Source organism: Hibiscus syriacus, unplaced genomic scaffold (assembly GCF_006381635.1).
Source record: "Hibiscus syriacus cultivar Baekdansim isolate YM2019G1 unplaced genomic scaffold, ASM638163v2 tig00111807_pilon, whole genome shotgun sequence".
In the NCBI taxonomy this organism is placed as follows: domain Eukaryota; kingdom Viridiplantae; phylum Streptophyta; class Magnoliopsida; order Malvales; family Malvaceae; genus Hibiscus; species Hibiscus syriacus.
The window spans coordinates 179,451-206,011 of NW_024063185.1; positions in this window are offsets into that span (position 1 = coordinate 179,451).

Here is a 26,561-nt window from a genome sequence, read left to right on the forward strand (position 1 = left end):
ACAACCTCTTGACCAAAGTCTATCTTTTGATTTTGAAAACTGTTTTGATTTTGAAAAATAAGTGCATAGATTGAGAGAGATATTTTGAAGATATTAAGGGTCTGTTTCAATTCTCCCGTTGGAATTGAGTCATACTTAACATATTTAAAAACAAAGCTTGAACATATTTAAAAACAAAGCTTGAAAATAAAAGAAAAATGAAAAAATAAAAAATAAAATAAAAAAGAAAGCTTTAATAAAACTAGAAAGAATAAGAAGATTGTAATATGAGATGTGTTTAGGCTTACCCCAAGAGGGTATTTATAGCCTCTCAAAGCATAAAGATAAACAAAGAAATTAAAATAAAATAATCCTAAAGATAATTGTTTTTTCCTAAATTCAAACTTTAAACAAGTCTCCTAATGCAACTCTGCTCGTCCATCTTCTAGAAGGTGCGCTAAGTAGATCTTCTAGAAATTGTCGCTGACTGTACCTTCTAGAAACTGCCACGTCAAACCATGTCGTGCCCAGAGTCGTACCCATGTCTCCAACCGTGACAAAAAAAATACAGAATACACCCGGTTTACCACTAATTTTGAAAAGTAAGGACATGCACGAAAATAAGCATAACACAACCAAATCAGCAGCAATAAATCCACAAGATCGCAGAAATAACGAGCACATATTAACGATTATGAACACTCATCAAATTCCCTTGCACTTATCTCATGCTTGTCCTCAAGTATGATATAATCAAATAAGTCAAAAATTTCATTTACCTTTCTTTGTCAAGTTTCACATTCAATGAAGCAAGGTAGAGACCACAATAACTATTCAAGTCAAGAAATCAATCAATTGAACATCACCAATTGGAACAAGTCAAGTGCAATTGTAACATCCATTCATTCATTCATCTCAATGCCCATAACTCAACACCTTACCAGGATTCACTCAAATCACTCAATGTGTTTGGGGTAAAGAAATGCTCAATGTTAGAACCAACACGATATTACCATAGTCCTGCAAGTAAATCAAATCTCCACTACTAATAAGAACAAGATGCATAAATCAAAGGGTCTTTTATTGGTTGTAACATGGCTTAGGTAAAGGTGGGGAAAATGCTAAATATATGGCTAAAAATTCAAGGAAAGGAACTAACAAATAATAAGTTCAAGTCCATCAAAACATTAACCACAACAAGATAAAAAGATAACCTATCAAACAACAAATGCATTTGATTTTTTCCTCTTTATTGTTGTTTCATTTTCCATTTTTTCACGTCTTTTTTCTTTTCTCCTTTTTTTCGAACAACTTCTTTTTTTTTCTTTCTTTCGAAATGTTGCTGTTTTTTTCATTTTTTTATGGAGCATACATCGGATTGACTGTTCACTTACCTAGAAAAGATTAGAAAAGAGGGATAAAATAAAAAGGCTCGGGTTTATAAATGTAGTGAAAACAAAGAAGCGAGAATAGGCTTAAAAGTGGTTAACTAGGGGAAAATGCATGGGTAGACATTTAGTGGGGAAAGCAGAATGGTTAATCTTAAAGTGCCCAAATCATCTTTAAGCATTATGTTCATGTGTAATCTCTACAGTATTTAAAATGCAGGTTCTAGAATACTAATGTCAAATTCGACACACTCAATCAAACAAAATGAGAGCAAAGTGATATGCTCGTAAAGGCTCAAATCTCACCAAGTTGTTTTCATGCATTGAGCTAAGCATATTTCAACCAAAAAAGTCATAGAATATCACAAAAATACCAACTTGATCACGATTCATGCTATCTATTATCAAGAACATCCTAACTTAAACAATCATGTGTTCCCAAACAAGCATAACATACCAAAAATATTCAACAAGAAAGAAATTCAATGAAATTTTTGTAAATCCAACACATACTAGCATCAAAACATAAAGATAAGCAAAGGGAAATTCAACCTACACTCTACTCCCCCTCACTTAAAGTGTTTTATCTCAAAACGTAAAATTAAAGTGCTAGAAAATGAACAGCGTACTCCCTAGATTTAATATCGACCCTGACCACGACCACGGCCGTGGTGAGAGGTGCTAAGACGGTGAAGTGGACTGCTCGGGTTGATGTCGTGAACGAAAAACATCATCAGGTGTGCGGTAGGTGGAAAACCAACATCTAAATCCCCTGTAAAACCATAAATGAGATAATATATTAGTAATAGTTGAGAGAAAATAGGATTAGAGTTTACCTTAGGAGTATTATTCGATGCCGCTGAATGATTATAACACAATGAGAAATCCAATAGGCGTGGTCGAGAGGAAGAGGTAGCCACAGTTGGCATAGACTGAAAGGACGATAATGGAAAGCGTGGCAGAGACAGCCGACGAACAGTGCTCAGTCTGGGGCGGAGAGAGACGGTGGCGTGCAAACATCGAGTGATACGACGAAGGTGGAGTCTCGTACTCGCGTCGGGCGAGGAACATGTGGTGGCGAAAGGGAGTCTGAATTGCTTAGTATGGTAATAAAAACTGGCGCATGGAGGTGGCGACGTCCACCAAGGACGGTGGGCGGAGGAGCATTGACGTTTAGTTGATTTCTTGTGCGAACCATTGTGAGTGGAAAGGTTGGAACACATTAATAATGGCGTAGTAGTCCGGGAAGACCGACAACGGTGAGGAGAGGAAGAGATGTTGAAGCATTGTTTGGGGAGAGACAATTATCATAGAATTTGGAGAAGATAAAATGGGGTTCAATTAAGTTTGTTTTATGCCATGCATGATGGGGTTTTAGAGTTGAAGTCAAATTGGTTTTATTTTTGGGAGAATAAAAGGGAGTTTAAAATCCAAAAATGTGATAGAGATAGGGACGATGGGGTCCACGGTCAAAGAGAAAGGAAAGAGAATAGAGGATTGGGGAGTGGGGGCGGCAGAAAGATAACAAAAAGGGGGGAAGTTTTTGGGTTTTGCTAACGTGCGTCGGTCTCCTCCAAAGAAATCCTAACGTGCGCCATTTAATAAAACGGTGCGCACGGGCTGGGGTAATTTTTTCACTGCTCTAAGCGACTGTACACTTCTCTATAGGTTCCGAAATTGGCACTGTTCGAATGATAATTTCACAAATCTTCGTCATTTAAGTTTGAATAAAAATATTCATTTACTGTAAAATAATAATAAAAATTAAATAACACATGCACAATTGGAATAAAAATAAAAATAAAAATGTAACAGAATTAAAAATAATGGGTTGCCTCCCATGAAGCGTTTTTGTTTAACGTCGTTAGCTCGATGACCTGATTTAAATTACAGGTTCTTTTAATTCGATATCTTCAACTAAGAAATCTTGGTTATTCACATAATACAGTTTAATCATGTGTCCATTAACTTTAAATCGAGCACCTGAACCATCTTCAAGTTCGACTGTGCTATGAGAAAAAAATTTCAGTTACCGTGTAAGGTCTGCTCCACTTCGATCGAAGTTTACCTGCAAAAAGTTTTAACTTTGAATTATAAAGAAGAACTTTTTGTCTGACAGAAAAAGATTTAAAAACAATTTTTCGATGATGGAATTCTTTTGTTTTGTCCTTATATATTTTGGCATTGTCGTAAGCATCTCTCCGGATTTTCTCAAGCTTATGTATATGTAACTTTCATGTTTCGCCAACCGCTTTTAACTCCATATTGCATTGCTTTACAGCCCAATATTCCTTATGTTCCAACTCGACAGCTAAATGACATGGCTTACCAAATACAAGGTGATATGGTAACATGCCGATAGGTCTTTTATATACGGTTCAATAGGCCCATAAAGCGTAAATCAATTTCAAGCTCCAATCCTTGCGATTTGGCTTGACTATTTTCTCAAGAATCGTCTTTACTTCACAATTTGAAATTTCTGCTTGTCCGTTTGTTTGAGGATGATAAGCCATGGCAATCCTGTGTTTTACTCCATGTTTTTTCATAAGCGCATCAACTACCCGATTGATGAAGTGTGTTCCGCGATCGCTTATTATCGCTCTTGGTGTACCAAACCTGGAAAAAATACAATTCTTTAGAAATTGAACAATAATTGTGGCATCGTTGTTTCAAGTGGCTTTAGCTTCTACGCACTTCGAAACATAGTCAACTGCAAGAATTATATAACAATTATCGAAAGAATAAACAAAAGGACCCATATAGTCAAGTCCCCAAACATCAAATATTTCACATATATGAATAGGATTAAGAGGAATTTCGTTTCTTCGAGTCAAATTATATGCATATTGACAATTATCACAGGATTTACAAAATAAGTAAGCATCCAGAAAATATGAGGCCAAAAGTATCTGCATTCCAAAATTTTATCAGTTGTCTGCTTCGGTCCGAAATGTCTATCACATAAATAAGAATGACAAAAATATACAATTGAGCTTACCTCACTTTCAAGAATACATCGTCGAATTACCTGGTCTAAACAATGCTTCTAAAGATACGGATCATCCCAAATGAAGAAAAGATATTCTCTTTTAATACGGTTTATTTCGACTCTCGTCAAATCAGATGGTAATTTACCTGTAGCTAAGTAATTAACTATATATGCGAACTGTGGCATTGACTTATGCTCCATCATCAAGCTTTCCTCTGGGAATTCCTCGCGAACGGGAGGATCAACTGTAGTGATTGGAAGCCGACTTAAGTGATCGACAAATAAGTTCTCACATCCTTTCTTATTCTTGATTTCCAAATCAAATTCTTGGAGGAGTAGGTGTAACATCCTTCATACCGGGTTAGTGATCAAATTGTGGAATTTTAAAATTCAGTGACCAGATTGGATAGATTGAAAAGTTTAAAGAATTGATGGAAATGTTTTATGTAGGATTAATTAGCAAGGAAGGAGGAATAAAAGGGGAAAATGAGTCTTTTAACAATGAAATAATTAAATCTTATTTGAGGATATTTATTCCCACGTGGAAGCTAGTGAGAAAGACCAAAAGTTTCCAGATTTCTCTTCTTCTTCTTTCTTCTTCTTCTTTCTTCTTCTTCGCCGCGAAGACAAAGTTAGAGGTGAGTTTCTTGTTAATCAAATTCTTGATGAATTTAAGGTTGCTTATTGATCATTAGATGATAACTAAGCTTAAGGAAAGCTTAGGTTATCTTAAAATCAAAAGATGATGGAGTTAGGAAGGATTAAAGAAAGGAAGTTGAAAAGTGAAATCTTGGAATAGAGTTCATAATAAGAATTAGAAGTGGGACTTGACTTGTCATCAAGCTAATTAAAGGATATGAAGTGTCAGAATTCAATTTAGAACATGTTGGAAATTGAGTGAAATTCTTAAATTTTATATGGAGAATTGGATTTGTAAGTTTTAAAGGTATTGAATGGATAATAATTAGTTTAAGTAAGTGTATGCAAGTTAGGGATATAAAAGGAGGTAAAATATAAAGTGTAGAGAAGATTTTAAAGAGATTTTAGTGCTTAAAATGACATTTCTGGGCTATGTGCATCGATGCACATTCAATGTGCACCGATGCATCAAGGATAAATCCCAGAAATTGTTCAAGGTGTATCGATGCACATGAAGTGCATCGATGCACTCTTTTAAAATACAAACATCGAATGCCATCAATGCATCGATGCATAAGGAGTGCATCGATGCAACCCTTAAATATAAACATCGAATAGGATTTATGCATCGATGCATGGTGTGGTGCATCGATGCATACCTTCATTAAAAGATGAAATTGGCTTTTCTTTTAGCCCAAGAAATGATAGTTTATAATACATTAATTAGTATACTGATTAGCATCAATGAATTACTCTATAGATACCGAGCCTAAACAAGTTCCAGTACAATTATCTCGTAAGATCGATCGAGGAAAAAACAAGGAAATATAGGTGAGTGCATATGCATAGCATAAATATGTATTCCATTCAGTTCTAGACTTATGATAAGTCTAGATTCAATATTTTGATATATGATCGCATTTCATATTATGATACATGACATGAATTCATATTATATGCATTAAGTGACATGAATATGCAGGAAAGGTTATATAAGCTATGTGATAAATTGATGGAACATGATATGTTTATGTGATAAAGGTATGGAAATTATATGTTTATACAATATAAATTATGGGAATGGTGGAAGCCCATATTATGTAGATGAGAACTATATGTATAGTTGGCATGCCAAGATTATAGGGTGTACGCGGTCCTTCAGGACATATATGTATTCTTTGGAACATATGTGAGGTCTTTTAAGACACATACTTGATCCTTGGCATATGTATATGATTCTTAAGGAAATTTTCTACGTGGTCCTTAGGGACAATCTTATATGGCACTACGGTGCAATTCTACGTGGCACTTCGGTGTGTTTATATGAGCTATGGTGACAACATAGTGCACAACCTCACAGTACTCACATACCTTAGGTTCTCAGTATGGTATCATGGGCCAATAATCTTACTCATATGAATTCATGAATGTTAATATATTATGCTTACAGGTAAAGAACATGATGATATAAATTGCATGGTTAAGCATTTGATTTCGTCTCATTCCATTTAATTATGGCATTTCCATTACATTTCTTTGTTATCATTATTATTATATTGCCTCACTAAGTCGATGACTTAGCATGTGAGTGTTTCATACGTAGGATCTGAGAAAGTAGATGATCAAGGTTAAACAGGTGGACAACATTACTCCTGCAACTATCATATCATAGGCAACTTGAGTAGTAGGTCCTTTTGTTATGTAAATGAATGTTGGCATGTAATCAAAGTGTCAAGTGGTGTATGCTCCGATTATTTTGATAAATTTGTATTAACATATGTATATTATTGTATTTTAATAATATAAGTTCAATTGTTTTATCGATTTTTTTAGTACTGTTTTGTTTAGTCAATGTGACATCTTGGACTCGTATCCGGATCAGGTACGGGTTGAGGGTGTTACATTTAATAGTATCAGATCCATGGTTTAGCCAATTCTAGGCATAAACCAGAGTCTATAGAGTCTTTAAATGGAATACATGCGAACAAATAGTGAGAACTTCTGATCTGGTATAGTATGAGTATGTTGTTTTGCTAATAGAACAATGTGTTTATTTTATTAGATGTCCGGACATAATAGCTCCCGAAGTGAAGCGGGAGAAGATAGGCCTGCTGAAAGCAGTAATTCACCTACCCTGGCCAGGCAAGGTGAAGAACAGGCATCTCAAGGAGTGCCTGTGCAAGATTAGGATACGTTCTTTAGAACGTTAGACGCTATTCTGACACGTCTTCAACCTCCTACTCCACCAACTCAATGAATGAATGTAGAAAAAGAGTTGAGAGGTTTAGGAGCTACCGAATTTAAGGGAGAAACCGAGGAAGGGCTGGTTGCGGCGGATCTTTGGTTAAATGACTTGAAAATCATGTTGGATGGTCTCTACTGTTCTAAAGTGGAGAAGTTAGATGGAGCTATCTCTTTACTGAGGGGTCAGGCGAGGATATGGTGGACGAACGTCACCATGAGGATGTCAAGTAACCAATTGACTTTGTCTTTGTTCTTAGATGAATTTTAAAACAAGTACATTGGAGATCAATTTATTCGGCAGATGAAGCAGGAGTTTATGAACTTGAAACATATGAACCGCTCTGTATATGAGTATGAATGTGAGTTCAACAAGCTGAGTAGGTTTGCATCTAAGCTTGTGCCTACTGAAAAAGAGGTTTGTGAAAGGTTTGTGGAGGGCTTATGCCCTAGATTGAAAGAGATGCTGATAGTATTGAATTTGTCCTCATTCCAAGAGGTGATCAATCGTGCCAAAGCTCTTGAAAGAGCTCAGACTGAGAGATTTTGGGACTTAAGAGTTCAGACATCAAAGAGGACGAGTGCTTCTTCTAGCTCAGCACTACTAAAAAGATGAAGAGTCTCAGGATTTCGATCACAAGCTAGATCAGAATCAGTTGCATCATCTGCTAGGGGAGCAAGTCAGACAAGACCTAGACAGACACAGTCAGTGGGATCTAGTGCTGGGAGATCTAATCAGGGTCAAGCAAGACAGTGTTAGCACTGTGGAAAAAACCATTTTGGGGCTTGTTGGATGGCTGTTGGGACTTGTTTCCGATGCGAAGATGTCAGACATTTTATCCGGGATTGTCCGTTGATGGTTGGTAAGCCTGCACCATCTGAAAGAGTTGGTTTTGCCTCGCAGAGAGGACGAGGAAGAGGCAGAGGAAGGAACCAGTCTGAATCCTCTGCTCAACCTGAAATTTGGTCAACCGCACGGGTCTACAATCTAAAGATAAGTGAAGACCGTGATGACCCTGATATTATAGCAGGTACTTTTTAGCTGTATGATAAATTAGTATTGGTACTGATTGATCCAGGTTCTAATTATTCTTACATTACAAGTAAGTTAATAAAGGAATTAAGGATTCCTTTAGAAGCTACGAGTAATGAGATTATAGTAACTAATCCTTTAGGCCATAGTGCTCGGGTGAACAAAGTCTGTAAAGGGTGTCCCATAAAGATTCAGGGAATTGAATTCCATGCTAATCTGATGGAATTACCCTTTGATGAGTTTGAAGTGATTCTGGGAATGGACTGGTTGTTCCGTTACTACGGGGATATTAATTACAGACTGAAGAGTCCAAGAGGAACATAAATAAGTGTGATCAGTGAAAGATTTAATCCTTTAGCAAATGTAATATCAGTAATGTCTGCTAAGAAGCTATTGCTACAAGGATGTCAGGGTTTTCTTGCAAATGTGATAGATACCAGAGCTAAAGAGAAAGGATTGAATGAGATTTTAATAGTTCGAGAATTCCCTGATATTTTTCCTGTTGAGTTTCCAAGATTACCTCCAGATAGAGAGGTAGAATTTCAAATTGAAGTAATGCCGGGAACAGCTCCGATTGCAATGACACTTTATCGGATGGCTCCGAAAGAATTGCAAGAGTTAAAGAATCAATTGCAAGAGTTGTTAGAAAAGGGATTTATTCGACCATGTGTGTCGCCTTGGGGAGCTCCGATGTTATTTGTTAAGAAGAAGGATGGATCAATGCATCTCTGTATTGATTATCGACAACTTAATAATGTGACCATCAAGAATAAGTATCACCTTCCGCGCATTGTTGACTTGTTTGATCAATTAAAAGGAGATTTGGTATTTTCGAAGATTGATCTATGTTCGAGTTATCACCAATTGAAGATTCAGGAGAAAGATATTCTTAAAATGGCTTTCAGAATGAGATATGGTCACTATGAATTCATTGTAATGCCCTTCAGAGTAACGAATGCACCTGCTGCTTTCATGGATCTCATGAACAGGATTTTTTAGCCCTATTTGGACCATTTTGTTGTTGTCTTTATTGATGACATACTGGTGTATTCGAAATCCATTGAAGAGCACAACACACATCTGAGGATAGTTTTACAAATTCTCAGGGATAAGAAGCTTTATACGAAATTGTCCAAATGTGAATTTTGGCTAAATGAAGTAATTTTCTTGGGGCATATGATCTCGACAGATGGGATTAGAGTGGACCCTCAAAAGTTTAAAGCTATAATAGACTAGGAAGTTCCCAAAAATGTATCCGAAGTTCGGAGTTTCCTTGGACTTGCTGGTTATTATCGAAGATTTGTTAAGAAATTTTCGATGATAGTGCTGCCTTTAACGAAGCTGATGAGAAAGAATGTATCGTTTGTTTGGACTTCTGAATGTCAAGTAAGTTTTGAGGCTTTAAAGAGAATTCTTACAGAAACTCATGTATTGGTTCAACCGAAATCTGGCAAGAATTTTGTCGTATACAGTGACGCGTCCCATAACGGGTTGGGGTGTGTATTAATGCAAGAAGGGAAGGTGGTAGCGTATGCATCGAGGTAGTTAAAACCACATGAAAAGAATTACCCCACCCATGATTTAGAAATGGCTGCAGTGGTGTTCGCTCTTAAGATTTGGCGTCATTATCTGTATGGAGAACGATGTTGCTTGTATACGGATCATAAGAGCTTGAAATATCTGATGACTCAAAAAGAGCTTAATTTGAGACAAAGGAGATGGGTTGAGTTTTTAAGAGATTATGATATAATAATTGACTATCATCCTGGAAAGGCTAACGTGGTAGCAGATGCTTTGAGTAGGAAGACGTTTACAACTTTACGAGCTATGGATGCAAGGTTATCTTTGACTGGAAACGATGGTCTATGTGTAGAGTTAAAACTTAAACCAGCATGGTTAGACCGAATAGGAGAATTGCAAAGTAAAGATGAAAGGTGTTTGAAAAGAATTGATCAAGTAAAGAGCAAAGAGATTAAAGACTTTGAGGTTAAGTCGGATGGAAATTTGTATTATAAAGGAAAGATTGTGATACCAGATTATGAAGAGTTGAAGAAAGATTTATTGACAGAGGCTCATTGTAGTCCATTGACGATGCACCCGGGTGGAACTAAGATGTAAATGTATTTAAAAGATCGGTATTGGTGGCCAGGGATGAAACAAAACATTTCTGAATTTGTGTCCAAGTGCTTAACATGTCAGCAAGTCAAAGCCGAACATCAAGTCCCGTCTGGATTGTTGCAACCACTTTCCATTCCACAATGAAAGTGAGAAAATGTCACAATGGATTTTGTTTTGGGGTTACCACTGACTCCAAACAAAAGAGATTCAATTTGGGTAATTGTTGACCGATTGACCAAGTCATCACATTTGCTTCTTGTCAGAACAGATTTCTCTATGGAAAAGTATTCGAAACTGTATATTAGAGAAATTATTAGATTGCATGGAGTGCCTGTTTCTATAATTTCTGATCGAGATCCTCGATTCACCTCGAGATTCTGGAAATCCTTACATGAAGCGTTGGGGACTCGTTTAAATTTTAGCACAGCTTTTCACCCTCAGACAGACGGACAATCAGAAAGAACAATTCAAATATTGGAAGATATGTTGCGAGCATGTGTTATTGAGTTTAAAGGGTCGTGGGAGAAATGCTTACCACTGGCGGAATTCGCTTACAACAATAGTTATCAGTCTAGTATTAAAATGGCACCCTATGAGGCGTTATATGGGAGGAAGTGTCGTATGCCATTAAACTGGAATGAGCTCAAAGATCGAAGTGTACTTGGTCCAGATTTGATTCAAGAAATGGAAGAGAAATTTTGGGAAATTCAACATAACCTAAAGGTGGGATTTAATCGAAAAAAGTCCTATTCTGACCTCAAAAGAAAGGAGATTGAATTTGAAGTTGGGGATAAAGTATTTCTGAAGGTATCACCATGCAAAAACGTATTATGATTTGGTCGGAAAGGAAAGCTAAGTCCTAGATTCATCGGGTCATATGAATTTGTTAAAAGAATAGGACCAATAGCATATCAGTTATCTTTGCCACCAGAAATGGAGAAAATCCATAATGTTTTCCATGTATCCATGTTACGAAGATACATGTCCGACCCTTCTCATGTTGTTGCACCAGAACAAGTAGAAATTCAACCTGATTTGACCTATGAAGAGGAACCAATACAAATTTTGGCTCATGAAGTTAAACAATTGAGAAATAAATCGGTTCCGTTGGTCAAAGTTCTTTGGAGGAATCACAAGGTAGAAGAAGCCACTTGGGAATGTGAAGAAGATATGCGACTTCAATATCCTCATCTATTCGTGCAATGAAAATTCGAGGATGAATTTTCTTAAGGGAGGGAGATTTGTAACATCCTTCATACCGGGTTAGTGATCAAATTGTGGAATTTTAAAATTCAGTGACCATATTGGATAGATTGAAAAGTTTAAAGAATTGATGAAAATGTTTTATGTAGGATTAATTAGCAATGAAGGAGGAATAAAAGGGGCAAATGAGTCTTTTAACAAGGAAATAATTAAATCTTATTTGAGGATATTTATTCCCACGTGGAAGCTAGTGAGAAAGACCAAAAGTTTCCAGATTTCTCTTTTTCTTCTTTCTTCTTCTTCGCCGCGAAGACAAAGTTAGAGGTGAGTTTCTTGTTAATCAAATTCTTGATGAATTTAAGGTTGCTTATTGATCATTAGATGATAACTAAGCTTAAGGAAAGCTTAGGTTATCTTAAAATCAAAAGATGATGGAGTTAGGAAGGATTAAAGAAAGGAAGTAGAAAAGTGAAATCTTGGAATAGAGTTCATAATAAGAATTAGAAGTGGGACTTGACTTGTCATCAAGCTAATTAAAGGATATGAGGTGTCAGAATTCGATTTAGAACATGTTGGAAATTGAGTGAAATTCTTAAATTTTATATGGAGAATTAAATTTTGCTAAGCACGTACTTCAAGGCTGCATGATCAGAAAAAACAATAATTTTAGTGCCAAGAAGATATGATATAAACTTATCTAATGCAAAAATGATAGCAAATAATTCTTTTTTCGGTCGTTGAATAGTTCCGTTGTGCAGAATCTATGGTCCGTGAAGCATAGGAGATAACGTGAGGCTCTTTTCCAATCCTTTGTCCTAGCATTGCTCCAACACTTCCATCTAAAGCATCACACATGACTTCGAAAGGAATATCCCAATTTGGCGGTTGGACTATATGTGTCAAAACCAACTTATTCTTTAAAACGTCAAATGATTCTCTGCATTGTTGGTCGAAATTAAAGGCTTTATCCTTCTGTAACAACTCATATAATGGTTGCCACCTTGGAGAAATCCTTAATCAATATGTGGTAAAAACCTGCTTGCCCAAGGGAAGAACGATTTTCCATCACCGTAGTAGGGTAAGGAAGTGAACGTATTATATCGAATTTTTCTTTGTCTATCACAATTCCTTTAGAAGTAAAATATGGCCTAGAATTAAACCTTTATCAACCATAAAATGACACTTTTCATAATTCAAAACAAGGTTAAATTCTAGGCATCGATACAACACATTTTTCAAGTTTAATAGACACTCATTGAATGAATTACCTTAAATAATGAAGTCATCCATGAAGACTTCAATACCCTTATCAATATAATTAGAAAAAATACTAATCATACACCTTTAAAACGTGGCAGGTGCATTACAAAGTTCAAAAGGCATCCGTCAGTAAGAGAAAGTGTCGTGGGGCATGTGAATGTCGTCTTTTATTTATCTTTAGGTGCTACTGAAATTTGGAAGAAACCTAAAATCCATCAAGACAACAATAGTGAGTTTTACCGGCTAATCGTTCTATTATTTGATCTATGAATGGAAAAAGAAAATGGTCTTTTCGAGTTAAATAATTCAACTTCCTATAATCGATGCAGACTCTCCATCCATTCTGAACTCGTGTTGGTACAAATTCTCTATCAGAATTTTCGATCACATTAACTCATATTTTTTTTAGGAACTACATGTATCAAACTTACCCATTTACTATTCCGAAATTGGATATATGATATATGCATAAAGGAGTTTTTGTATATCCTTTTTAACCACTTTCATCATTGGTGGATTTAGCTGGTGTTTTCCTTCACGTGTCAGTTTTACGCCTTCTTCAGTTTAATTTTGTGCATACAAGTGAATGAACTCAACCCTTTTATGTCGCTGATGGTCTATCCTATAGCCTCCTTGTGTGTGCGAAAAATTGTTATTATGTCTTTTTCTTCCTCCTCGGACAATCTTTTTGATATGATCACTAGCAAAGTGTTGTTTTCTCCGAGGAAGGTGTATTTCAATTGATCCGACAACTGTTTCAGTTCAACCTCAGGCGCCTGCAACATAGAGGGTAAAATTTTAGGCTCAAAATAAATCAAATTCAATTCGACACAATCAGAATATATTTTCTCATAATGATCTTCTAGCTCCCTACATAGATTAAAGGAAAAATTAGTCCTTAAAAATTCATTAGCCAAAGGATCAATTATATCAACAGAATTTAGACTTTCCACTTTGTTAGGATATCTCATTGCCTTATACACGTCAAATTTAACTATCTCACCGTCAAATTCCATAGTTAAAATTCCGCTTCTTACGTTAATTTTCGTGTGTGCAGTACTTAGGAAAGGGCGCCCAATAGGATATCAGATGATGTGCTTGTGTGATCATTCTCCATATCAATTATATGAAAATCGATGGGAAATATCAAGTCATTAACCTCCACTAGTACATTCTCTAAGAGTCATTCTGGATAGATCACCGATCTGTCGACAAGATGCATTAAGATCTTTGTATCGTTCAAAGGCTCGTTAGTAATCATTTTGTAAATAGATAGAGGCACTACGTTAATAAATGCGCAAGATCGCACATGGCTAGTTTTATCCCAACTTTACCAATTTTACAGGGTATTGCAAATATACCTTGGTCTTTTAGTTTCGATTGTAACTTTTGTTGGAAAACGGCTGAGACGTGCTCTTCTAAATTCACTTTCTCGACTCCAATAAGCTTCCTTTTTGTCATACAAAGATCCTTCAAAAACCAGGCATACCTTGGAACCTTCCGGATAACCTCGATGAGAGGTATATTGACTTCCACCTTTCGAAGTACGTCTAGTATCTCCTTTTCCTCTGCTTGTTTATCCCTTTTAACTAGCCTCGATGGAAAATGTGGTGGCACGTCATAGGGAGATGGCATTGTATCCGTTTGTTCTTCGTCACTCTTCTTCTGGATCTTGAATCAACAGTCTTCTTCTCTTTTTGGATTGCTTCATCTGATGAAACAGATGGTGCCACTACTGTACCACTTCGAAGAGTGATGGCGCTGACATTCTCCCTTGGGTTTACCTCGGTTTGGATGGTAGTTTACCTTATGATTCCAAGCGGCCTACGGTTTGAGCCAGTTGGCTCATCTATTTTTCTATCTCCTGTAAGTGGGCTTCAGTTTGATTCTGGAATTTTTCGTGCAAAAGTGCTAACCTTTCGACAATTGATTCTAATGATGTCTTCTGTGGATGTTGCGGTGGTAAAGGTGGTCTCGCTTGATAACCTTGATTCAGTATTGAGTTCTGAGCATAACTGAAGTATGGATGATCCCTCCATCCTAGGTTGTATGTATTGCCGTAGGTATTGTAAGTTCTTTGGGAAGGTCCTAGAAAGTTTTTGACTGCATTGACTTGAGCTGATATGTCATCTAGGTTCAGTGGACAACTGTCTATTGGATGATCAGGTAATACATATATTCCACATAATTTGTTTGGTCATGTCTTTTCTACAACAAGAGAGTTGACGACTTCAGTTAATGTATCTATCTTATTTTCAAAGGAAGATGAACTTATCTCATGAAACCTTCAAGGAGGTTCATTATTTGTGCGGAATTATTGGGAATTTGCGGCCTTCGTGGAAATTAAGTCCTTAGCCTCAGTAGTAGTCTTGTTCACCAAGGCTCCTCCGTTGGAAACATCGATCATCTTCATTTCCAGGGGAGTTAATCCTTCATAAAAGTATTGAAGGAGTGTCTGTTCAGTTAACCCATATTGTGGGCAACTAGCACATAAATTCTTAAACCTTTCCTAGTAGTCATAAAGTAACTCTCCATTAAGTTGCTTGATTCCAAGTATTCTCCTTCGTAGTTTACTTACTTTCGCCGCAGGGAAAAACCTGTCAAGAAAAAGATGAGTCATTTGAGCCCATGTAGTAATAGAATTAGGGGGTAGATAAAATAACCACTCCTTAGCCGAATTGGATAAGGAAAAAGGAAAAGCTCTAAGTTTGATTTGGTCATCAATTACTCCCTGTGGTCTCATACTAGAACATACCATGTGAAATTCTGTGAGATGTTTATGTGGATTCTCATTTGGCAATCCGCAGAATGTAGGGAGGAGATGAATAAGGCCATTTTTAACTGGTATGGAGTTTCTCCTTGGGGAAATCAATGGACAAAGACTCTTGTTCATTGGGTTCCGCGGCTAACTCTCTGATAGTAGGATCAGTTATCAGAATTGATTATGTATTAACGGATTCACCTAAATTTGATTCTGATTCTAGATTTGATTGTTGTCTCCTTCTTCCCCGATATTTCTGTGTGTGAAGTCTCCTAGATCTGGCTTCGATCTCCGGGTCTAACTCCACTAATGCGCCTGGATTTGTCATGGTCATAAATCAAAAGCAAACAAAAATTAGTAACTTTGGTGAAGTCCCTGGCAACGACACCAATTTTACTACTATCGTTTCGATGTCAAAATAAATTCCTTCTTCTCAATTGATAAATGAAGAAAATGCGTAGTAAAGATAAGTAAGGGCCGATTTCACAGGGACTTGGAAAATTATAAATTTATGTCTGATTTGTTTAAACCAGGCGTAATATAGTAACATGGAGGTTTTGGTAAAAAGTGATTAAGTAATAAAGAGTTTAATAAAAGGTAATTAAAGTAAAAAAAATAAGAGAATAAAGATTGTAAATGGATATGGTAAAAACAGCCTCAAGCTTCGCTTTGACTAAATTTCCTTTAGATCGTCAAATTAGATTTTCCCTTCGGGATTCATGTCGGTTACTTTGTCTACAAGGGTAATCCCCCTGACTCTATTTTGTATACCGAATACCGAAGGTAATCTTTGATTCTGGCTTCGAAAATTGATCTAATCAACATCAATTTTTGTAGATCAATTACCGTTTAAGTTCGTGGCGAAAAACTCGGATTGTTTCTTCTATAACCGTCAATTTCGATCTCAATTCCCTCTTGGCGAAGCTATCTCACCAAGTGTATTCCCGGGAAGTTGAATGTGTTTTCTATAAGCCGAATCTTACTCCCACACATTTAATCGCAACAACCTCTTGACCAAAGTCTATCTTTTGATTTTGAAAAATAAGTGCAGATTTTGAGAGAGATATTTCGAAGATATTAAGGGTTAGTTTCAATTATTCCGTTGGAATTGAGTCATCGCTTCAGATCTAGGCTTATGAGAAAATTAGCTAAGCATGACAAAAGGCATACTTAGCATATTTAAAAACAAAGCTTAAAAATAAAAGAAAAATGAAAACTTGAAATATAAAATAAAAGAGAAAGCTTTAATAAAACTAGAAAGAAGAAGAAGATTGTAATCTGAGATGTGTTTAGGCTTACCCCAAGAGGGTATTTATAGCCTCTCAAAGTCTAAAGATAAACAAAGAAATTAAAATAAAATAATCCTAAAGATAATTATATTTTCCTAAATTCAAACTTTAAACAAGTCTCCTAATGCAACTATGCTCATCCATCTTCCAGAAGGTGCGCTGAGTAGATCTTCTAGAAACTGCCACTGACTGAACCTTCTAGAAACTGCCACGCTAGACCGTGTCGTGCCCATGTCTCCATCCGTGACCAAATAATAAAAAATGTAGAATACGCCCGTTTTACCGCTAATTCTGGAAAGTAAGGACCTGCACGAAAATAAGCATAACAAAACCAAATCAGCAACAATAAATCCACAAGATCGAAGAAATAACGAGAAAATATTAATGATTCTGAACACTCATCAATATCTCCAGAAGACATTTCAACCAAATAACACATATCCCATTCAAAAAGTTGACACAAGTTTGTTATTGTTTTGGTATTCTTTTCCAAAACTTGGTTGTGTGGATCAATTGAAAGAGATAGTCCATCTTCCTTTGATGTCATCATTGTGATTCATGTATTGTCCTTCCTCTTTTAAAAAAGATTCAACATCAAATCTGAAACATCAAAAGGATAAACGTTATAACCTCTGAACGATTTTATCATATTATACTTACTGAATAGATATAGTTTGAATCTTCGAGACCTTGTTCTTCTAATAGGTTTGAGTAGAAACATTTGTCCAAAGAAGAATGCATTGTCATCATTATTGATTATGGAGCATGTATCATTCCCTCTCTCCTCAAAATGATTCATCCATGAATCTGAAAATCTAAAAGAAAGAAAATTAGATGTGTTGGAAGGAATTCTTGTAAAATACTTACCCAAATCAATGTGATGTCTCTTTATGCATTTTATAAAGGTTTCTTCCTTGTTGGAACTACTTTCTTGTTGTCTTGAAATCTTCTTTTGCACAAAAGTCTTGTAATCCAATTTTTAAGTTAAAGTTGAACATGGCGCCAGCGACCGTTGACTTTGTTTATGATTTATTCATATGATCTCTTCATGGTTTTACTTGTGTGTGGTGAAAAGGAGTGTTTAAAAACCATGTGAATTGGTTCATTAAAATAATCCATGAAGTCTCCTAAGTATGGTTCAGGAACTAATAATTCTTGTGAGTAGCTTTGTGGAATGCATAACATGTTTAGTTAAAAAGGAAACCCATCTACAAAATAAAACTCATTAAAATCACTTTTACAAGAATGGGTATGTATAATAGAAATATTTGAGTCATTAGGACATATATCCTTAATGTTTTCAAATCCCACAATAGAAGTATGCTTTTGAGAGATAAGGGTGTACCTTCGGGGTAGTGCATCTACTATGTTATTCTTACCTCGATCTTTTAACCACTTAAAGGATTTATGGTTAGTATGCATGGTATCCTTCATTGGAAGTATGTTGTGTTACCAAACTTCAAATGTCTTAAACTTCCCAAAAGAAAAGAAGTAGATAATAATATCATCAAATTGAATAACAACACACTTACTTGTGAAAACATCATTCATTATTGAAATGGTACAAGGTATAAGGCTTTTCTGGATGTAGCATTTTCCCATGTGATAGAGAAGTGGCAGCGGATGAGTGAACGTTGCTCTCGTCAAGAATCAAGCCTAGAAAGCTCTAGACTCGATCAAAGAACGAGATAGAAAAGAGAATTGAAGGGGGTGATAATTAGGGTTTTAAGGGATTTAGGGTTATAGAAAATTGATAAAAAAAATAAGTTAACATAATAAAGATATAGTAAGAAAATAAAAGAAGAAAAATAATATAATAGGATAGAGATACTTAGCCAAAATTAGGGTTTTAGAAGTGATGGACGATAATGGTGATTTGGTGATAAATATGGAGTTGTGGTAGATAAAAATAGATGAATAATTGTCCTATCGAACCCTCTTAATCGCAATGAAAAGGCTTGGCCCCCAGTTTGTAGCACTCTGAAGTTGTGTTCAAATTGGTGTCCTTGCATCTTCCAAACCAAAATTTTGCTTGTAGCATTGTTATACAACTTCTCACCATTTGTTACTGTGATAGCCAATGGTTTATTATAAATTACCTCTGCACCTTCCTTGGGCCACCCCTTTGTAACAATGTTGTGGGTGCTGTATATGTCAATTAAAATGTTTAAAGGCTTGCCTTTAATGGATCATAGTATTCTCAAGGTGTTGTGTCTTACGTTACCAATTAATGCATTGATTGAAATTTCCTAATCTTCTTCCAATGTCCTAACTGCTCCCTGATTTTGTCTTTGTTCTCTTTCTGTTAGCTCTTCATTTGCCTCATGTTCTTCCATATTTTCCATTAAGTTTAGCTGTTTAGTTTTACACTGGTGACCATGACTAAATTTATCTCCATGTATGTAGCATAACCCATTTTCCCTTCTATATTCAATTAAAGGTTTATTTTGTATGATATTAGGTAGAGCTCCTTTTTGAGGAAGGCTTACTGTAGTACTAGAATTTTGGGAATCATATTCTACCCTGTATAGTTTGTTCTAGAGAAATACTTGATTTTTTTTTTCTACCTCCCATGTTAGTTCATAGAGTTTGTCTAACCTGAATGCAACAAATAATGACTCTGGTTCATGAGCTTTGACTCTTTGTTTTATTTCTTCCTTTAGCCCACTGAGAAAACTAAAAACAAAATATATTTCGTCCAAAAAGGGATATATTGCAGTAGGAAGGGCCTAAGTTCTTCAAATCTGTCTTGGTATTCTTCTACTGGTCTTTTTTGTATTAGTTTATTAAATTCTTCAATTACATCAGTACAATTCCATTCGAAGAATCTATGACAAATATCTATAGTAAATTCATGCCAAAAAACTCTATGTTTCTGCATTATATATCCATCAAACCAAACTTCTGCTCTACCTACTAAATACATTATGGTTATTTCTATTTTTTATTTTCACGGACGTCAAATATAGAGAAATATTTTTCGTATTTTCTTACCCATCCCCTTGGGTTCTCTCCACTAAATGTTGGTAATTTAATTTTTTGTCGTGGAGAAAGAAATTCATCATTCGATGTTGATTATTTCTATCTTTCTGTATAGACTCACTCTCGATGTTACTTTAACTAGCACTACACGTAGTATTTTCCCCTTTTGATTTAATATTTTCTTGTGGTAAAAAGAAAGGTGTTATAGGTTTTGAAACTAACACCCTTGGTTCAGTAAGATTAAAAAAATATTTTTCATGTTCTTCGATTACTATTGTAGACACACTTTTTTTACCATACAAATATACATATTAAATAAATTATTATTATTATTTTAACTAACGTTTTTCATTTATTTATAGGTCCATTACAAAAGCCCAGGAAACCAGTACAACAATGGCCCACGTTAGACCAAAATCAAATACCAAGCGGCAAAAACCTGAAATAGTGGAGCCACCCGAATTGGTCCAGGCCCGACCCATTTCATTAACCGAATCACCCAAAGGTGCAAACCCTAGCTCTCGCATCCAACGCCGCATGCCTTCATCCCAGCTCGGTCAACCGCCGTTTTTCATGGTAACACGCAACAACCACCGGTTTCCTCGGCAACAACCATAACCAACAAAGCAAATGAATTCTATTAAGAGTCTAAGAACTAAAAATAACATATCATTTTCCTATAAATAAAGCACTGTAAATCATACGAGGACACAAGAGAGATACACAAGATTGTTCGGGAGGAAAATCATACAAAAATATAGAGTTATTCAAAGAAAATGCCGAGAGAAACGTGGAGCCAAATCAGAGGAATGGGAAATGATTTTGAAAAACCGAGGGGGAATCAAACACAGAGCAAAGATTTTAGATTCAAGAGCAAAAAAATTACGAGGCAATAAAAAATACAGAACAAAAATTCTAAAAGGCGCGTGTGTGGCTAAGATTTTACCTGTCTTGAAACCGATAGATCAGAAGGTCAGGTTATCGATAGTGGAGCTAACTCGGTGGCTCATGGCTACACCAAAGGCGATGGTCTTGGTGTTGAAATTGTTGGGACCTCTATTATTATGTACACTGCCTTTGAATACCACACCTAGCATGCTGGAGAATGAATTTAAGAAGTTTGGACTTATTAAAAGTGGTGGTATTCAAGTTCGAAGCCAGAAGGGGTTCTGTTTTGGTTTCGTGGAATTTAAAATGGCAAGTTCTGTACAAAGTGCTTTAGAGGTGCAATTAATTATGGGGCATATGCATTGCACCCCCACATGCGAATCGTACACGTGGTCTTAAGCATACTGGGTTGCATCATCAGTGGCGCCCTCCTCAATGATGGTTAAATTCTATGTAGTAATGAGAAATTTCAACCAATCAGAGGTAAGTCATTTGAATCGTTTTTTTAATTTTATTTTAAATTTTAATTTTCGTAATTAAGACAACCAACAAATTAATTGGTACCGAAAGGGCAGTAAAAGGGTGCTAATCCTTCTTTGACTATAACAGACTCTCGAACCCAACACATTTCTGATAAAACACAGATCAGGTAAGATGGCGTCTGATCAACCTAAAATTGTTTTTAAATGATCGGTGGTGACTCTAACCCATTTATTCACATCCAAGCCCAATTCTGGGGCCCAAACGAAAGACGACTGCAACAGCAGCTGTCAGAACTGTATTTCGGGTGGGCCCGAAATTTGACTTCGATTGGATTAAACAAATTGGAGTAGCCACCAATATTTTATTTTAAAATAAATGGGTAGATCAGATACCTTATATCTTACATGATCTGTGTCTTACCAAAAGATGTGTCGTATTTGGAAGTGTGTTACAGTCAAGGAAGGGTTAGCACCCTTGAACTGCCCTTTCGGTATTATCTAATTTCCAGTTATCTTAAATTAAGAAAATTATAACTTTAAATGAAAAGGTAATGATAACGATCCAAATTACTTACCTTAGATTCATTTGAAATACCCTTAAAAATATAGTGATGTTATATCTATAGTGAAGTACGAGGACAGATTAAGATAAAACGTATATAAACATGAAAATAATAAACAAAAGAAAAAAATAAAATAAGTTAAAAATATAAATAAAAACAAAATAAACAAATTGGCAACATAAATAAAGATAAAGCAAAACACAAAGAAAAATAAATAAAAAGGATAAAAACAAAAGAAAATGAAAAAAAATAAAAAAGAAGAAATGGAGAAATTAAATAAAATAATAAAAAATATGAATTAAAAAATTAGACAAAAAATGTGAAAGAAAAAATAAATAAATAATAAAATAATAATAAATGTATATACACAAAGATAAAATATTAGAAAAAAACTAAAATAGAAACAAAAACCCCAAAAAAGAAAAAAAGGAAAATACTAGGGAATAATAATATATATATATATATATATTATAATGTAATACAAATTAAAATTTAGAAAAAGGACTAAATCGTAAAAAAATCGAGTAACTAATTTTAAAGCATTTCGAGGAGAAATTGGGATTTCGGGGTAAATTAAGCCTTTTATAAATGAAGGGGACCAAAAGTGGGATTACCCCTTTTTGCTTACAAAACACGCGGATCCTAGGGCATATGGTTCGGGTCGGTTGGGGCTCTACGGGTCTATTATAAAAGTTAATTTTTTTTAAAGCATTCATTTCTCTCTTCTCCAAGCTGAGAGCACCCCCTTCTAATTTTCTCTCCTTTGTTCATCCAAAAGGATGAACACGAAGTCGTGGGGTTCATGGGAAGCCAGAAATCAACCACATGCCACCTGCCCGGCCGCCGGTCATCGGCGGCGAACATAAAAATTTTTGCCTTTTTTTGAAAGCCCTCGATTCCCTCGTTTTGAAAACCAAAATATGTTTTTTAAGAAAACAAGCCTCGGAGAGTATATCTATGATCGAAGGTCTCGATCCCTCCCCCTACATTCATTGGCCATTCGGTGTATTTCGAATCAGAAACAAAAACATACAAGGAGAATGAAGCGAACAAGGTAAATTTTTTACCTTTTTATTTCTTTTCAAAAAGCTTTACAAATTCTCCGATTTGCCTTGTTATTTTTCGAAGTATTTTCGTATAAATCATGTGTAAACTCTCTGCGTCTATTTTTTTTATTACATTTAATTTATAGGGCTTTGAGTACCCTATTTTTAGGTGTTTAAAACCGAATAAAACACTAATATTATTATTGTGTTCGTTGGTGATGGATGAGTCTCGTTCGTCGGATGTTTTGGGGTTGTTAGAGGTGAGAGATATACGATTGTGGGTCTTTGGGCAGAAGAGGACATGCGGTGCTTGGGACAAGTGGACTAGGGTTTTAGAAACCCTATTTGCTACGGGTCGGTTTGGGTTGCTCCAGCGGGTTCGGGTCGCATGTTTGGATCAGCGTGGTGGGTTATTGTACTGGGCTTGACGTGCTCCTGGGTTGCCTGTATATAATGGGTCCACTATTGGGTTGTTTTGTATTGGGTCTGTAAAATGTAATAGCATTGGTTGATAAAATAATATACATATATATATATATATATATATATATATATATATATATATATATATATATATATATATATATATATAATATATGTATATTTTAGTTAGAAAAAGTGTGTCTACAGCTGCCCCTCTTTGCCCATGGTCGTGTAATGGGGATAGGGAAAAGATTAAAAGACACACTTTCCGTTTAACATAAACATATCCAAATTTAACACCATCCATATAGGGGTCCCTGTTGTAGAGTTGAAATCCGATATTGTTAATTTGGATTGAATCACAGACGACTCCCTCGTTGTGAGGTTGAGTTGAACTGGAAAATTCTGAGCACGATATCCTTCGTTGCGAAGTTGAAACCGAACTCAAGGCTTTGACATGTAGCTCCTGGATCGCCTTCTAGCACAAGATACTTCGTCGTGAAGCTGAAACTTGACTTGAAGACTTTGGTGTTGTGTTACAGATGACTCCTTCGTCGTGAAGTTGGGTCAATCTTTAGGGTATGATATCCTTCATTGTGAAGTCTAAATCGTAGATGGCTCCTTCATCGTGAAGTTGAGCTTTGAATTGGATATCTTTCATTTTGAAGTTGAAATCCAATGGATGCTGCTTGTGGGCATTATATCCTTCGTTGTGAAGTTGAAATCGTGGATAGCTCCTTCGTTGTGAAGTTGAGCTTTGAATTTGATATCCTTCGTCATGAAGTTGAAATCCAAGCTTGTGTAAGTTGCATTGTTTCGAGTCCAATATCCTTCATTGTGAAGTTGAAATTGACTCTGAATGAAACTGGAAAGTTGTTTGTTGAGTCCAATATCCTTCGCTCTGAAGTTGAAATTGACTATGAATGAAACTGGAAAGTTGTTTGTTGTATCCAATATCCTTCGCCGTGAAGTTGAAATTGACTCTGAATGAATCTGGAAAGTTGTTTGTTGAGTCCAATATCCTTAGCTGTGAAGTTGAAATTGACTCTGAATGAAACTGGAAAGTTGTTTGTTGAGTCTAATATCCTTCGCTATGAAGTTGAAATTGACTCTGAATGAAACTGGAAAGTTGTTTGTTGAGTCCAATATCCTTCGCTGTGAAGTTGAAATTGACTCTGAATGAAACTGGAAAGTTATTTGTTGAGACCAATATCTTTCGCTATGAAGTTGAAATTGACTCTAAAAGCAGCAAAATTATATATGAAAACAATGATGAACGTGATGCTCTTAAGTATGTCTAAGATGCATGCAATATGAATTAGCTCTTGTTTTATCTCTTGGATGAAGCCTCATTTTTGACTGCTGGTCTTGTCCTTGGAATCGACCATGCCCTATTTTCTTCTCAAGTTATTGACGATGTCACAATTTCTATATGGTCTCTCGTACTGATTGTTTTCAAGAGCATTGTTCGTTCTTTCTTCAATAGAGGTAAAATGAGTCTTAACAACTTCTAGGACCTTTCATATTTGAGATTGTCCTGTTTGAAAATGTTTTTCTCCTTTCTCTTATTTTAGGGGGAAGAGAAAAAAAAGATATAAAAATATAAGAATTTGTAAAACATTGCCCCTTAATCCAGGCTCGCAAACGAATCAAATCATAAAATGAGTTCAAAGAATATCAAAAGAATCAATAGCTCTTTATCGCTTTCAGAGTTATAGCTCTTTGACAAATGTCCAAAATTGATGAGTTGGTTTTAGGTTGGTTTCCTATCTTCTAAGGTTTTGGCCACCAAAATGTTGTTTCTTTCTCGGTCTTTTGAATATCGCAACATGCCCCTATTTCTTGGCTTGGCATTTTAATCGGATGTGGACAAAATGACGCAACTAGAATAATCAATTACTAGACCTTCAATTTCGTTCCTCTAAAATCTTCCATTTGTTCAAGCTTTGTAGACTCCTCTAACAAAGGTAGTGCAGAAATATCAGTCTAAAAATGAAATCCTGAGTGCTCGTGTGAAATTGACTATAACAGATGTTCCTTAATTCTCTTAGTCTATCATTGCCGAAAATTTCTTGTTTAGATAAATTTGATTTAATTTGCTATTGTCTGGCTAGTCAAATCCATAAAGTTGGGGCGTTTAATCAATTGTTTTAGAGGGAAAGCTTAATAGTATAATCACTTTTATCAGGTTAATTAAAGGGTTCATCTCATCACAAAGTCTTTAGCCTGACAATAGCAGTGGAGCAAACACCGAGTTGCCAAGTGTCCGAGCAATGTCATGGTTTGAACGCAATGTATTCATAAAGCTAGGGCTTTAAAGTTTCCTCTATAACCAATTACCTTAGCGGAATAGCTCATTTTTTATGGATTTAATTTTTTAATATTGTCAAGAAGAACTTGTTATAGTCTTAGGTGTTTATTGAAGGTCAAAATTTTCATCTTTAGAGTTCAATTTCCAAGCAACTGACCTAGACTAGATTCACCTACTCGACTATTCCATCTGTAAAGATCATGATCATTATAAACAAAAAGTATAGTAATGTTGTATGCAAAAGATGCCCCATTTTGTCCGCACCTATGCATACCTAAGCCACTTTTTCATTCCCTTATGAGATGAGAAGTCTATATCGGTTATTGCAAGAGAAGGGTACGGTGTTTGAGCGTATTTTTTGGGGTAAAATCAAAGGTTATTATTTTTTTAATCATGTCACAATGTCAAAGATCTGTAACTTTGATCATTTACAAAGTTTTTGATTTAGTTGATATTTAAAGAATTTCAAGTCTGCAAATTCGATTCCATGCTCAACATAAATTCATATAAATATCATGTCAAAGTTCAAAAGCAACATACAAAAAGAAATATGAGAAAGTTAAAAAAAACAAGTCTAAACATGAATAAATCCTCATTAGGATGCCCCACTATTTCCAGAATATCGAGGATTAGGGTCTTCATCTGTACTTACTTCCCATCTTTCAATCGTTTCACTTGTCAGCGCTCCTTTTGATATACCCTCTGACGCATAAATTTCTGCTTCCGGAGTGTCTTTGCTTTCATCATTTTTTATGAGACATCTCTTATTAGTTAATGTAATGAAAAAAAGAAAAAAAAAGAAAAAAGAAAAAATAATGTGAAATATGCAAGAATGCATGATGCATGAAGTTTTGAGGCACTGATCCAAAAATGTGTCTATTACTGTAAATAATCTTTATTGGGGACAAAAATGTTATTTCTTAAGAGACAAAAAAACCACTAAGTCTTCTAGACCCCGAAGAGATT